Source organism: Aythya fuligula, chromosome 5, assembly GCF_009819795.1.
Source record: "Aythya fuligula isolate bAytFul2 chromosome 5, bAytFul2.pri, whole genome shotgun sequence".
Classification (NCBI taxonomy): Eukaryota; Metazoa; Chordata; class Aves; order Anseriformes; family Anatidae; genus Aythya; species Aythya fuligula.
In genome coordinates this window covers 35,318,317-35,334,076 of record NC_045563.1, presented here as the reverse complement: position 1 = coordinate 35,334,076, position 15,760 = coordinate 35,318,317, and positions in this window count along the sequence as shown.

Below are 15,760 nucleotides of genomic sequence, written 5' to 3'. Positions count from 1 at the left end.
CCTACCAGCTCAGCAAAACCAAGAAAATGTTGCACAGTGGGTACATGTAATTTGTGTAACTGAAGCAAAGCAGCATCCCACTACACAAATTACCCTGCAGTCAGGTAATCTTCCTCCCCCATCCCCATCCTGCAGTCTCTTCTGTCCCACTTTCCAGCCTGTTTGGCTTCCTCCTACTCACCCATTACCACCCCTCATTTCCACCCAGGCCCTCAGCTTCTCTTCACACCAGGAACCCGGTATCTCCATGGTGTCTCTCCATCTTTCTCCTCTTTTAGCCACCTACCTATCACTCCCACCAGCTGAAAGATCTGTGGGAAGGGAGGGCATTTAACTAGATAAAATGGAAAGGGAGGAAGAGATTTCAGCGATGGCCATCAGCTATCTGAGCTGCCTGCCAAAACACCCAAACAAAATAGTGGGGAAAAAAAAAAAAAAAGAAAAGAAAAAAGAAAAAAAAAAAAAATCTGTTGATGGAGAAACTTACCTAGAAGGTGAAGCCAATGGTTTCATACAGCAGCAAGATGACAGCTGCACGTGGTATCCCAGAACAGGAGGCCTTGGCTGTGCCTGAGCACTCAAGCTATCCACACAGGTGGCCCTAATTCCAACCACAGTCCTCACGTAGTTTTACTGGGTGAAAATTATCTAAGAAATAGCAACAGCGGCAGCATTTACGCTTAAAATTCTATGCAGTTACTGGCACATTAGGTGTGGAGCCAACATGCATCTCTGTCTACGTCTGTCTCTGTTAACATACATCTCTGTCTGTGCTCAGAGCCTGCAAACAGCTGGGACGTGCCCATGTGTTCCACTGACATCTGTCCACAGCTACCACCTTCAGCTGAAGAAGCCCAGCTCTCGTTCACAAATAATTGCCTGACCAGCTGCTGGCAGGCTTTGTGGAAAGGACTCAGAAAGGTCACAAACAGAGCGAATGCAGAGCCCGCATTTGTAGTGCCCGGCACCTGAGCTATACGGACTCTTTCAGGCTTCTTACTGAGGGCATAACTCCCCTGCCCAGGGCAGTAACATGGCTGCCCTGTGCTCACCTCTCCCATTCCTTGTGTAACGTATGGAGGCAGGGTGGGACATCAGCTTTGCTGGTGGTGGTGCCGCAGGAGGGTGGCCTTGGGGCTCCCAGTACCACCCTGGGCCATGCTGTCACCTCCCCGCGCAGCAGGGGCTCGAGGAACCTCAGGAAGACACAAAAGGGAGGCATGGTGCTTCTTGCCACGATGTGTGGCTCGTGTGGTGACCCACACCGGGGGGAGGTTGGTCCATGGTGGGAAGAGCTGCTACCTTCTCATTTCTCCCCGGTGGAGCCTCCCTAGCAAAAAGAACGGGAAACATCCACCAGAGTGAAATGCAACCTCTGCTTTTCTTCTCACTACTCTGAACTTTGCTTGGTTCAGACTAGCTTGATCTCCTCGGTGATCTCCTTTTTTTTCTTTCTCCTTTCTTTTAAGAGCACTCATTAGTCTCCCGCTGCTCAGGGGAGATGCCGTGGCTGCCCAGGCAGTGGGCAGGATCTCACAGTGTCTTCTGACGGGGTCAGGCTGCCCTGCAGGTCCCTGCCCGCTGCCTGCATTTTTTGGAGGAACCCACAGGCCCAAGGCTTTCCTGGGAAGAGCAGATGGAGACCCTTGCTGCCGAATCCCTCCCTCGGGCCTGGTACCTCCTGGACGTGATGCTGCCAGGGGCCGGCCATCTGAGCTGCACCAGGTGCTGCCCAGCAGCTCAGCCCACCTCGCAGGCTGTCGGAAGCGTGAGGGATTAAATACGCTGATGTGTGCAAGTCCTGTGTTTAAACAAACAATTCTCTCCGAATAACCAGCAGGCTTTTCCACATGAAGCAAGGCTGACACCTGACTCTTCGCCTGGCTTCTCCCGGGAGAACATTTTAATGAGGCCCACAGCTGTAATATCACACAGAGAACATTAACAATGCTAATTACCTAAAGTTTAGCCCATGAATACTCAACCAACCGTACCTTGGAGACAAATTGTTGTTTTGGCCCAAACGAAGCAATGATGGCTTGCAAAGCAAGTCAAGGCTTGTGAGAGCACCAGGCACAAGACACTGGGCACAAAGACCTGGCAAGGGAGCCTCTGCGGCAGAGCTGTTAAACAGAAGAGGTGCCTGGACAGAAGGCAAATCTGAGACTGCAGAGAGAATCTGCCTTGAGGTGGCCAAATCCCTCCTGAGGAAACGCGAAAGGTGTTGACAGGTCTCTCAGCATCGTCTCATACAGGATCTGTGCAGAGCACAAGGTCGGGGGCGGGAGGGCGAGGAAAGGGGGGGTTTTGGAGGAATTCCTCCTGCCAGGCAGCCGCAGCTGGCGCTGGCTGAGCCGTGCACGGCGCCGTGAGAAGCCAGCAGTCCACACAGACATGCAATGCGCGAGCGAGCGCTCGCCTGGAAGAGGTCCAGGGCCTCTGCTTCACGCCATATGCACAGTCATTCTGCAGCTCAAGGTCACTGCGGCTGTGCCTGGGCACGCTGGGATGACTGCTCGGAGCTGAACAGCCTTCCTCACTCAGGCTGCCCATGCCGGAGCTCGGTCTGCAACGCAGTAAACATAGTGATGTGTACTTTGCTGCACGAAGCTTAGCTGTCACCTCTTCCTTTGGCTCCTTATCGCCAGTGCTGCAGGGCGATGATGTATGAGAAGGGCCATCGTGCAGAGGAAGGGGAGGTTCAGTCCACCCAGGTGTCTCTCGGAGGGGGGAACGTGAATTTTTAGCAGCCTGTGTTGCTCAGCTCTAATTGAGCACAAAAACATCACATGGCAGGCAATAGCCCATTAGCAACACTGTGTGCTGAGGGGCCTTTTAATTATTTTTGCGTTCCCAGAGGACTACAGAATGCTCTTCGCAAGCATGGCACGGGAATGCCAATTAGGTGGCCTCCAGCCCCACTAGACAAGGTCCGGTCACATCACCTTGCGTCACAGGCTGAACCCTGCCCTCCATTTTCTCCCCAAGTCTGCGGCTCTCTGCCGTGAAATATTTATTAAAGGGAGCTGCCGCCTGTCGCGAACGTCGAGTCCCCTGTCTCCTTGCCAAGGTCAGGCTGCCGGGGAGGTACTTTTGCTCTCCGTAGCTTCATGGCGAGACTGACAGGTCTTTCTGCCGCTCAGCACCAGGCATGCAGCATCGGGGAGAAGGCTGGTTCCCTTTCTACAGATTCCTGCTTTCTGGGAATATGGTGGGCACGTAAAAAAAATTACTGAAGCAGAGATTGCAAAGCAGTGAGCTATCGCAGTATCAAAACACATATTTGCACTAGGGCCTTTTGGGAGCACAAAATAAAAATCCATTAAATCAATTTCTACTGTTGTGAAAGGCCTCCTTCAATCTTTGCAATCAGCCTCACAACTTCCTAGGAAGCTCCTACACTTAGAGATAAAATCCCGTCCCACACAAAGGGATGGGAGTTTCACCCTCGGCTTATGTGGTGCTAGCTTTCCACCCCCTGAATTTAGCTGTGGATTGCCGAGTTTAGACTTATTGTTTCATACATTTTTTGTGCCAGGAAAATGCTGAAAGCTTCAACCACAAGCTGTTTGATAACCTTTTATCAGCTGTGCTAAATTAAATAAGCAGGCACAGCATCACTTGATCAAGAAGGAGTAAAGCTAAGGTGTTGAAAAGATCTTCCTCCCCCAGTATGGGCACAAACTAAGGTGACAGGAAAACATGTCCAGGAATAGATATAAACTCTGTGGGTATAACATGTGAGAACCAAAGTAAAGCCCTATAGTGCCGGGTCACAGGGCCTGCTAGGGGATTCACTTTCCCGTACTGTGACCTCTGGAGGAAGCTTGGAGGCTAAAAACATGTGAGAAGAAAGATGAGCATAGAGCACGTACCCACAGTTGGGTTGTGTGCTGCAGGAATCCAGGTGCTTCTGGGGCTGGAGGTGAAGCTAGTTCAGGGTGGTGGCTGGTTCCTGGCAAACCTGCAGACCTGTCTCTCATGCTTTGCCATCTCCCTTGCCAGCCCACGAGTCCCACTGCATTTATTCCTTGCATGGAAGCTGCCCCGTAGCTCCAACGCTTCCTGCCTGTGCATCTCCTTGCTCTCCTAATGGCTACCATAGAATTATTCAAAGACATAAAATTGTCTTCACAATGTCTTCTGTTTCCTCTTCTTTTCTCTCCCCTCCTAGTAATTCCTAACATTTAACTTGTTGTTGTTGTGGGTTTTTTTGACACCTGCTCAGCCTTGACCTGTCATTTTCTCAGAATTAGTGCCACCGCCGAGATCATTTTCCTGTGCAGTGATGGCTGATCTAGAGCCCCTCATTATGCATGTATAATTAGTTTTTTTTTCCCAGAAGCATTACTGTGCATTTATTGACAGTAGATTTCATCTGTCATTTTAAAACCTAGTCACTGATTATCATGAAAAACTTCTGCAATTCTTCACAATCAACTCTTGTTTTGAACTGTTTTTCATTCTCAGTAAACTTTCCACCTCACTTTTCAACCTGTTTTTCCAAATCACTTGCAAATAAATATTAAAAAATAAAAATAAAAAAGAATCCATCCAGCTTAGATCTCTGGGAAATCTTCCTTCTCTGTGAAAACATATTGTTTTTTTACACCTTTATACTTTACTGCTGCAACTACTCTACGTCTTTTATTGGAACTACCAAAGTGTCAATTAATTACACTGTTATTCAAAATAGTTGCATTGGAAAAAGTTCTAAGTGTAGATAGACATTACAGAAATACAAATAACAGTAGACTCATTTTGAGGACTCAGCAGGCAAGATATATTTGTTTTGACCTGTGTTTCTATACTATCTTTTGCATTCCCATCACTAAATTTAGTCTTTCACTGTATGTCATGTGCAATTTATCTTTTTTTTTTTTCTAAATGTATCACCACTTCAGAGTTTATTAAGCCATTCCAGAGCCGATTGCTGATAAAATCCTCATCTGGATTCAAGATATTAACAGAAAGACTAACTCCTCGAGTCTCTGGCACCAAGGCAACGTATTGTCATAAATCCATAGGAAGCCAGATTTCATTAGTACTCTTGGTCATGGAACTAATCGTTTGCTCCTGCACTGGGCACCTGATCATGGCTGTGGGCAGCACAAAAGCCATCGGCGTTTTAATGTTGTTCCTTTGCTGCGCTTTACTTGATTTTTGTCTCAGGATTATGAGATGCTGGGGAGGTAAAACAGCTACTCAGAAGAAAACAGCTGCCAGAAGCACGGGCTTCTGTTTTTTTACTTTGAGACGTGCATACCATGTAGAGTTAAAAAATGGTGCTTAGAATAATTTAAAGCAGAAATCTGTTACGTTCCTTCAAAATTACCCGTGCTTGGTTTAATAGATGCTGGATTAATTGCGTGCTGTCTGAGAGCTTTTGTTCCTCTCTGGAGTGGCTGTGGTCTGTGCCACAGAGGTGAATGCTACTCCACTGTATGGCAAATTTGACATTGAAGGGCTCTTTGTAGAAATAAGACTGCCATTCTCTCCCATTGTCCCTTTGATTAAACAGTGCCAGCAAAGGAGACAGTTTTGATGGTTGTTTTCGTATTATGGGCATCTGGGTACTAAGAATTGGGCTGAGATCACCAGATCACAAGCTGCTTTAGAGATGTCTGTTTGTGCACTCTGATCCCACAGTGATGTGATCCAGAAAAGTATTTGGACCAGCACATTTCAAATTTGGAGGAAAAGAAAAACAATTTCTGGGAAGTGTAGTAAGGACCATTTCTTGCCTGCATGTGCAGCTGTCGTCCTGTACCCCTTTTCCTCTACCCAAACCCACAACTTCCTAGTACTTCTGAAGTAAGTCTGGGCTGTGGACACTTTTCCTCCTCTTTAACATCAACAGGCTGCCAGTGACTACCAAGGTACTTTGTGATAAAAATACAAGAAACCTAACATACTGCACAGTGGACGTGTTCATTAAAACTCCCCCCACTTACCAGGGCTTTTGTAGCTCCTCAGGTCCGTGAATCACTGCTAAGTGTTGGCTCAGCATTCCCAGGGACACCTGGGGCTTGTCCAGCTTAGGTGTCGGTCTCAGGGACAGCATGAGTTTATAACAGATACTGGACTAGGCTACTGGCATCTTCTGATTGCTGAAGAAACTTTAACATACGGAGACCTTCTCCAGAGTTTGACTATCTTATTTTGTGAAGTACCAGAGCAAGCAGGAAAGATCTCAGGAAGCGAGCTCTCTCCTTCTCTTTCCACACATCTGTTTGGACATGCAACAAAGGATACAGGAGCATTTTTGCGTGTACTTTTAATAGTAGTGCTTTAATATAAAAAAAAAAAAGTACATACAAGTTCTAAACTCCTGTTTTCTGCAATCGTTTACACTTTTTCTAAGTTGCAACAGAATATTAGCTACGTAGGTAGTCAACACTGCTAACAAACTACAGTACAAGTTACTAATAACAGTACAAGATGCTTGGAATACATTCTTGCAAATGTGTATGAATACCAAAGAAATCCTGCAAAGTTGAGAGGTTTCAACACACATTGCCCTCTTCTCTCAAACCTCCGTAGGATTTCACTCACGGTTTTCCTAACCACGAAAACACAGAAGGGCTGATCCGTGGCTGGTGCAAACTGGGGTAGCTCCGTTAGCACCCACGGAGCAATGTCAGTTGTCGTGAGCGAAGGGTGTGATTCACTCTGTGCTCAGACAGGTGCCTTCAGGCTGGGGGGGAACATCACGCATGTCTCCACGCGTAACAAACCGATGGGCCTTCTTGATCAGTGCTGGCTTATAGCATTGAGTAACATGTTTTTTTCTGAGGGTTTCAAAACTGATCTGTTTCTGCTGGCAGAAGCCAGATCAGGGCTACTTAAGAACAGTTGGGAGCACCCTGGATTCTCATACCGCTCTGTGCAAAGCTGTGCAAATCTCCCTCGAAAAGCGTCAAGTCTGAAGCGTAGGAACCCACCCCATCACCTCTCCTCCCCCACAAAAGGCTGGCAAAGCTATCAAGCACTTGAGAAAACTGAGTGTGAGATAAGAGGAGCAGCGGTCCTCCACACAAGCCATATCAAAACAAATCTCTACATACACACATTGTAACAATACAGTCACTTCAGAGTTCAAAAGAAAGGTTCACATTTACAAAGGAGGGAAAGAGAAAAATAACACAAGAAGCTGTCCTTATGATTATGTTCTGGTTCCTAAACCTGTAACCTTAGTCTGTGGCCACCAAAAGTAAATGAATACCAAGCAGCATCGTGTAAACTCCAATTAGGCCTCACATGGGGTAGCAACAGGCAACCTGGAGGTAGTGTACATAGCTGAAAAGGAATTTGAAATAAATGACAGGCATTTTTATCCTATTCTTGTACATTTACATGATCAAAGACACTGTGGCAAATGTGCTGCAGTGACATGGCTCTGCAGCCTTGTGAGCCCACCTCCTCGCCACCCCAGCTTCAGTCACAGAAGGGTGTTTTGTCTGAAGCAAGAGGGATGTCTGGGGTATTTGTCAGGCAGCAAGCCTTATTTTCTCACTCTTTAGTTCTGCCTTGCATCTGTACTTACCCTGTGACTAACAGGACAATCGGTTTCATCTGTGACTGACAGGTTTTTCTCACGAGCATTGATACAAAACCTCCTTATCACTATTGCCCTGAGCACCGATATTTCAATGGCACTCATCAGTCAGCAGCATCCCAGAACCCCTCCAATCTATCCCCTGACTGGTATTTAGATTATTCTGGTGGGAATTGGCAAACCCATGTCAAAGCCAGTTTTTTGATTCATCTGGACATTACGAAAAGACTGAACGCCAATGGCTCCAGCTTGGAGCAAAGACACAAAAGTCAAGTTCTCTTCTGCTGCAAAGAGGACAAAAGGCTATTTAGGGGATATAAGGGTTGGCAGATTGTAGAAGACATGATGGTGGCTCAGGGTAAGAAAACTTTTTCAGCTGTACTGCCTTTTCACTGACTGACTTTCTATTCACATTAAGTTTTAAGCATTCCTAATTTTCTCCAGCCATGTTGTCTTGGCACCACAGCCAACACATCACAAAAGTCACTGTAATGCAGCCATATATATGTAGGGGTACGTACAGCCAGGAGGTGGAGCAGGCTCCAGCCCACATTTTGTTGTTTCTGTAAGGGTAGATCCCAGCTAGGTGAAACAGAGATAACCTAGAGCATCCTCCATGTTGAAAACAAGGCTGTGAGTATATAAATAGATAAAAACCTCAGAAACTAAACAGCGGGAATGGGCATTAATAGAACAGCCCCTGCTTTGCAGCTAACTAACCCAGGTGCTCTAAAATATCTCTCAGCTCAAATCATTTTACCTGGCAGAACATACAGAAGAAAGAGGTGTTGTGAATGCAGGGAATGGCTGTGTTTTCTCTATATTGCCTAGAAATACCCAGTCTGCCTGCTCTTCCCTTGCTCCCTCCCTTTATAACAGCAGCTCTTTTGCTTCAATGGCTAGCTGGTAAGACAAGACTATTTAATTATGAACAAAATCCAAGGTCAAGGTATTAGAAGACTGGAAACAGATACCCTGCTACTTTTCTAACAAACAATATATTGTACACCTAATTCTTCTCTGAATTGTCTCTCCAAGGAGCATAGCACCACAAGGGCAAGATTTCCATCTATCATGAGCTGGCACAACCAGTTCTAAGAATTAAAACATAGATCAGGCCTCCCTCCAGTCTTTGTCTCCTGTGCCAGAAATGCTCCCTGCCCCCCAAAGATACCAGTTATCTCTGAACATTTGTGTGAGATAGACACTTCTGCACCTGGAGCCCCAGGGTGGGTCATCAATTGCTCTTATGCTGGTGACACACCAGCCAGCAGGAACATTGTTTGTCTACTTCATGTATGTCTTAAACTATACACAAACTAAAATGGAAAGAAACTGCACCCCATACCCAAACTTGGCTATTAGACTAGGAAGGACTACAGGAACGTACTTCTTCATAAATTCCTCAAAGGTCAAATTAGGATCTTCTCATGTTGTGGGATGTATTTTCATCTTTAGGCTGTGTTAAGTTTTAGACCACAACTGTTGTGTGTGTCACTGACCTTTCATTGAAAGGGATTTGCACAAGAAATAAACCTTGATGATTTCATCACTGCAGTATTGAGCATCGTCATGGGTAAGAGAGTCTCTGATGACTGAAAGAGCCTCTCAGGATCATTTGTCTGACACCTGGACTTCAGGACACTCTGGACCTTCCTTGACCCTCATAAAACACCTTCATTTTTTTGCAGAGGGCTTCCAGGGACACAATCTGACAGCAAGAGCCAATTGACAGAAATGGGTCATACAGTGTTTTGATGGTTCTGCTCATTCTGATGATGAGAAGCGGGGTAGGAAGAACCCAGCTGGACCCCAGAGCTCAAAGCTAGACATTGTATAAATACCTTTTTACTTCCAAACTGAGGAGACTTGATAGCAAAATCAATAAGGTACTGCAAATAAAAGCCCTTCGGTTACTTCTTGAAGCCATTTTTAAGGATAAAACAGTGCCAGATAAAGGAGCAAACCTCTTAAGTCAGAACTTAGATGTTTAGCTCCCAAATTGAATTATACTTAAAAGAGGAAGGGAAGTAACCTAAAAGCCTTTACAGTCTATTTTTAAATGAGAGGATGTTTTTCATTTAATTCTCAATAACGCAATAACTTGAAAATAACTGAGGAAACCATGTACTCCCAGATGGTCTGTGTTCTGTGTGCTCTGGTGAAGCTGCTATGACTCCACCGCATTAAAAAAAGACATACATTATTCTGTAGCAATTGTCCATGACACTGAGGCTTACAACATAAATATTGCAATACCTCATCCAGTTTCTGTATGACACACCATGTTTTATTGCAGTAATGTCTCATAATAGATGAAGGTGCTGCAGGGTCCTGTTTGGCCAATTGCTATAGGACCCTGGAGTGCACTACCATAAGGAGGGAATATCTCCCACAGGAAGGGAGTTAAGATGAGGTCTAGATGTCAGGAGAAATGGCTAAAGGCTTCACAGACAATGCTGGGCAAATCTTTGCTGTGCCTTTCCCCCACCCCCAGCCCCTCCATGCAGGGGGAGGTTTGTTTCCTCGCTGGCAGATAGCGCTGGATGCAAGGTAATGGAGCACAGCCCTGCTACGCGCAGCAGAATGCCTCTAAATCAAGAAGCCAGTGTTTTTCGCCAATGTGACAGATTGAAAAATGCTTCTGGTACTTCCATGAGTGGGTTACTAAGCAACACTTTGGCTTCCAGGGAGTAGCCGTGCTGGATGTGATCTCCTGCCATCAGCCTGACCACGTCCCCAGCTGCGCACTGGGGGAAGGAGGGCACATGTGCCAGCAGCAGCGCCGTGTGGCTTCCCCGTGCAGAATGGGCTCCCTTGGGGTGAGCTGGCACCACGGAGGGAAATATCCCAGGGGTGACTTCGGGACCACTCATGGGGCGGCTAAAAAAGCAAAGATATTGTCAGGAGGTACCACTGGGAGGGAAGGCGTGCTTAAGAGGTTTGCATACCTCTCAGTAAACCTGCAGCATATCCCTCATGCAAACTTCCACTTCAGGCTGTCGTGGAACAAACAGAGCTGAAGAGGACTGACTCCAGGGACAGGTGCTAACAATAGGGGCTGGAGAAGATTTCCACATGAGGGGAGAGAGAGAGAGAGAGATTAAAAAGACTGGAACAGATTAGAAATGAAGAAGGGAGGTGAGCTCAGAGCCAAGTGAAGTGAGGCCTGATACAGCAGAGGAAAATCACGTGCTGTAGTTCGCTGTTTGCTAATACAGCAATAAGGGGGTTACAGTAAATCAAAAGGCAGTATACTGGAAACTGAGCAGCAATCAAGTCCAAATTCTATAGAGTTAGGAGGAAATTTACCCTGGTTGCTGACTGCTCCATAATCATCTGCTGCAGTGTCTCACTTTGCTTTGAAGCCTGTGACATGGCACCAGAACCAGGCTGAACCCAAACCCAAAGTAAACAGACCAGACCCATCTGGAGCAGAAACGCCTATTTTCTTGTATGTGCTGGGTGTTCTCAACTATTAAAAATGTGTATTTCTTGCTAAAGACCAAAGACTAGGGCTACTTCAATTGGGCCTTTTTAAGACACCAGATCAGCCTCTTGGCTTAAAGTCAATCGAGGAATGTTGATTGAGCAAGCTGAGAAGCTGACCTAACTTTTAGTGAATTTGTGCTCTTTCATTTGTCAATAAAATCATGTTCCAAATACATTGCAATTATATTGTAAGGGGTAATGTTTTGTCTTATTTTGCTAGAATTCTCACATGTCTTTAGCAAAACAAGTAAGATATTCTCCCTTCTTCTTCTCTTTCAGGGTCAGAAACACTTGTTATAGGACTTTAGATCTACTCCTGGTTGGTGAACCATATTTACAGCAAATAACATTAAACACAAATATATATGTATATGTCTACATACAACTTAAAGTCTTTCTAATTAAAATTAAATACTACAGCATCATACAGTAAGGCTCTACCAATGTATTAATGGGGATGTCACTATTTTGGGATGATTACTTGAGCATTTCAAAAGTGCATTAAAAAGCTGATGACATCACAGTTTTATCTGAGAAGCACTATGATGTCACAGATTTAGCCTCTTTCTTTCCCCCCTTATGAATTGTGACAATGTTGAACGACTGTCAAATAAAGGTTCAAGAGCAAAGATCCTAACTCAGTCTCCTCCACCCCCAGTTTTAGTTGATACTTTTCTTTGCAGCCACTTTTAGTGGAAAAAAAAAGTCTGAAATGGCAGGTGAGGAACAGGTGAAGTAATCGCTTAAAAAGCACACAAAATTCTGGTTCTTAGGAGATCTGACTGCCTAGCATAGATGACAATTTACTTGAATGCTCTCAAGGCTCTCTTATATCTGCAATTCAATGACACAGATTATTCCTGGACCTGTCCCTGTTACTGCTGACCCAGGTTACGGTGTTGGAAGAAAGTCAGAGTAAACTAGAGGACTGTTGATCTCTGCCGCAGCACAAAAAAGGAATGCCATCAAGGTAAAGAGGGAACATTTCTCCCTGCATTTTTAAAGAACATTTTATGACTACAGAAGAGTCTAAAAGAACAATTGTATGACCTTAATGCTGAATTGGAATTCAGTCAGCATGCGAGTTTGATTCCCTGCAACGATGAAGGGTTTGTTAAACACTTCTAAAGGGGGAGGTGAAAGTTGATGGTTCAGCTTGGACCTCCCTCTATCTCTGAATTGATCTAGACCCTCCGTATCAGCTTTGGTACAGACTTTCTCAAATCCAGAAACATAATTCAGGGAAGAAAAAACATTAGGATGAACAATGAAGGCTATTCTATAATGAAGCTCAAATGAGAGAACACTTGGAAATTCCTCATACACTTGTGATAGCCTTTGCAAAAGGATGCGGGGGCACATCTCTTGTCCTATACTTCTAAAAGATCTATGAAGGAAGAGTACATTGTGCATAGTGTTCCTATGTTTTCCTTTGATATTGAGCAGATACTTCCCAATGTACCCCGATGACCATGAAAGAGACCTGTTCTTTATCACCCAGAATATGAAGACTCGGAACTGCCCTTCTCTCACCTTCCTTCTGAAACGCGGGCAGAGGGGGAACATTTCCTGATTCACTGTGGAGGTGAAATCTTGGGTTTGCTGCAATGAACTGGACAAGATTGGTGGCTAGACTGATAGGAGTCTGAAATAAAACATCAGGACCTGAAAAATCAGCAATTTTCCAGCACGAAGGGCTTTGTTGTTAACTTTACGCACACACAGGGCAGTAAGCTGATCTGGAAACAGTAGCTTGTTCATTTCAAAATAACAGTACCAATGCATATCCTAAATGTACGAGTGAATACTGTAGTATAATTCTTTGCATTTTCACCCAGGGTGGCAGAAAGGCATTGCAAACATTAATAAGCTATTGGCTTGATTCCCCAGCAGCAAAACACCTGGTGTTCTCACTGACATGTGTGAAATAAAGGGGTAAACACTAAAAAGTCTGTCCCTCCCCTGCTCCCCAGGGGAGCAGGAGCTGTTGTTTGCCATTCCTGCAGACACTCGGCTGAGTGCCTCAATGGGCAGTGGTGGTGGCACCTGGCAAAGGCTTCCGTGGTGCATCTGAGAGGCAGGACTGCAGCACACCACTCCTTGGCCCAGAGCAGTGCCACGATCCCTGCTGGAAGTGCTGATGGTGAGACACTATGGACAGGTAAAATGAGATGAAAAGAGCAGCTCACTAAGTGGGGCACCTCTCCTGTCTGCCTGTTCCTCCCTGCAGAACTTATTTTCACAAAAATGTGCAACTGCCTTACTGTTAACATTTCAGATGAGGACTTCCTCTTGCCAACATGCAGTCTCCCTCAACAAAACTGACAACTCAATCCATCTTCAATTGCCTCCTCAATGAGATTTGCATTTTCTGTCCTCCTAGACTGGTGCCAAAGTGTTCCCAATATATTCAGTGTTTCTTTGTCCATATTTTTATATCCAGGAAAACATAAAACATTTTCCCCTTCTGCTCTAAAGACAGTTTTATAGACTAAAAGTTGGCATTGCTAAATGATGGGATAGACAGACAGACAAGATCAACTGATTAAAGATGCCTCACTAGGGAAGTGTCCCTAGTACACAAAAATTACCATTTGCTCTGTTATTTATCTTCTTTTACTTTTAGATGTACCCAGTCGCATCATCTTAGATGATTCTTATTCCTCCATAGATGCTAACTTTCTGTTAAGTAGATACTGTTTTGTGTTTTTTTTTTCTTCTAATGCAAGGCTTTGATGTGTTGAAACACACAGTTTCAACTTTTCCAATATTTCCCCCATATTTTTTACATGAAATAATTTGTCAGATTGCAAATGGATATGTGAATAATTGTGGTTCCCTCAGAAGCACTTTTTTTTTTTTTTTTTTGGAAATAAAGTTATTCCACACAGAAAAATCATGCCCAGCTCTACCTGGAATTTCCTTGCACACAATGTACACCACTCCTGCAGCAGTGGCAAGTTTAATTAATATTCCTTTCTACCCCCATCCTGTCCTCACCTCCCAGATGAACCCTGTCAAAATAGATGCTGTAGGTGTGAGGAACATGCACTAGCCCCACAGCACGGCACAGGCTCTTGCTTTGGGGCAGAATTTACTGAGCCCTTTTTAAAGAAAGGTGAAGAATAACAATTTCAAAGTTATTTTGAGTAATATTTTTACAGAACATACTTAATGGTGACTTTCCTAGCTCAAGGAGTGTCCTAAGGTACGTTTTCTCAAATGCTTCAGATGCAATCTGAAGACTGAGATCATTTCTCTGCCCCTTCTGGCTTCCAGAAAACTGGACAACCCTGCATTCACATACTATGGAGGGAAAGCCAGAACCAAGCCACAGTTCCACACAACGCAGACTGATTTTTTTGTTCTCTGGAAAAGCCTGAGGTAGCTAGCACCAACAGCTGCCATTGAGGGCATGAAGGAGGTACTACATTATTTACTGCTTTCATAAAGACACTTTTCTGTAACTGACCCTTTTTAGGTTTACCCAGAATGAGTTAAAAATGAGAAGGATTTCATGAATATGTTTAACTAACATATTTTAAGGCCTTTACCCAGACACATCTTAATTTAAATACATCCCCTCAACTGGTAAACATCTGTTTTTATAATAAGGACAGGAAGAACAATTACATCATCTAGTCTAGCTTCCTCTACAACACGAGCCTTTTCCAGTCAGACATTCTTGTGATTAACTAAAATTGTATTTAATTAAAATATGTCTTCTGGGAAACTGCCCAGTCTTGATTTGAAGACTTTGAGGGATGCAGAATCTACCACCTCCTATGGTAGCTTGGCCTGATTTGTGCTAAGAAAATAGCTTGCTTTGCCTACTCAGAAGAGTTTTGAAATACGTCAGTTTGATCATCCTGAGGACTGCCAACGAGCTCACACATGGAGTGTGAACTTCACCACAGAGGGGAGCAGGTACAAAGATGATTTACTGGGTACATCACTTTAAAAAAAAAAAAAAGGCAAAAAAGAGAAATCCCAGCTATCCCCAGAGCAGATAAAGAGCACAACACCTTGAATTTTGTCTCAGTTCAGTCTGCCAGGCTAAAAGGAAGACCAAGTTGCCTTCACTAACAGCTTTCCCTGTCCACATGTCTTTGTCAGTGCTCAGGAAAAACATCCCCTTGCTGCCCTGCCCACTGCACGACAAACATACTTTCCAACAAATCCATTCCATTTTTAAAAGCTGATGGGATCTTACACTGATCTCCAACAATATTTTGCCGCTGAAGGTCTAGCAATCTATTCTGTCATACCTCATTAGCGATGAAACTTCAGCAGTGCCACTAACGAATACTTACAACCACGAACAATGCTGTTCACTACAGTGTGGGAGGAGAATACGGTCAGCGGTATGGATCACAAGGGCAAAACAGGAAAGCAGGTGGGCACGCAGAGCAAAGTTCCTTCAGCAATGTCTCCATCACAGGACAGAGAGCACTGACCTTCTGCACTGGCTGGTCCCACCAACAGCCCACAGAGGGCTACCAGAAATTTAGGCGATGCATCCAGGAGGATCACACTATCTCACGGCCATGTCCCCAGGACCACCCATCAAACAGGGTGACAGCAGACAGGGCAGAGGGAGTGGCACAGAAATCTGAATGGGACCGCAGTGATGGGCAGTTCCTCAAACTGTGAGTGAGGAAGATGCTTTGTTTGACATTTTTTCTAGAGCTTTGTCCAACCATGTACCAG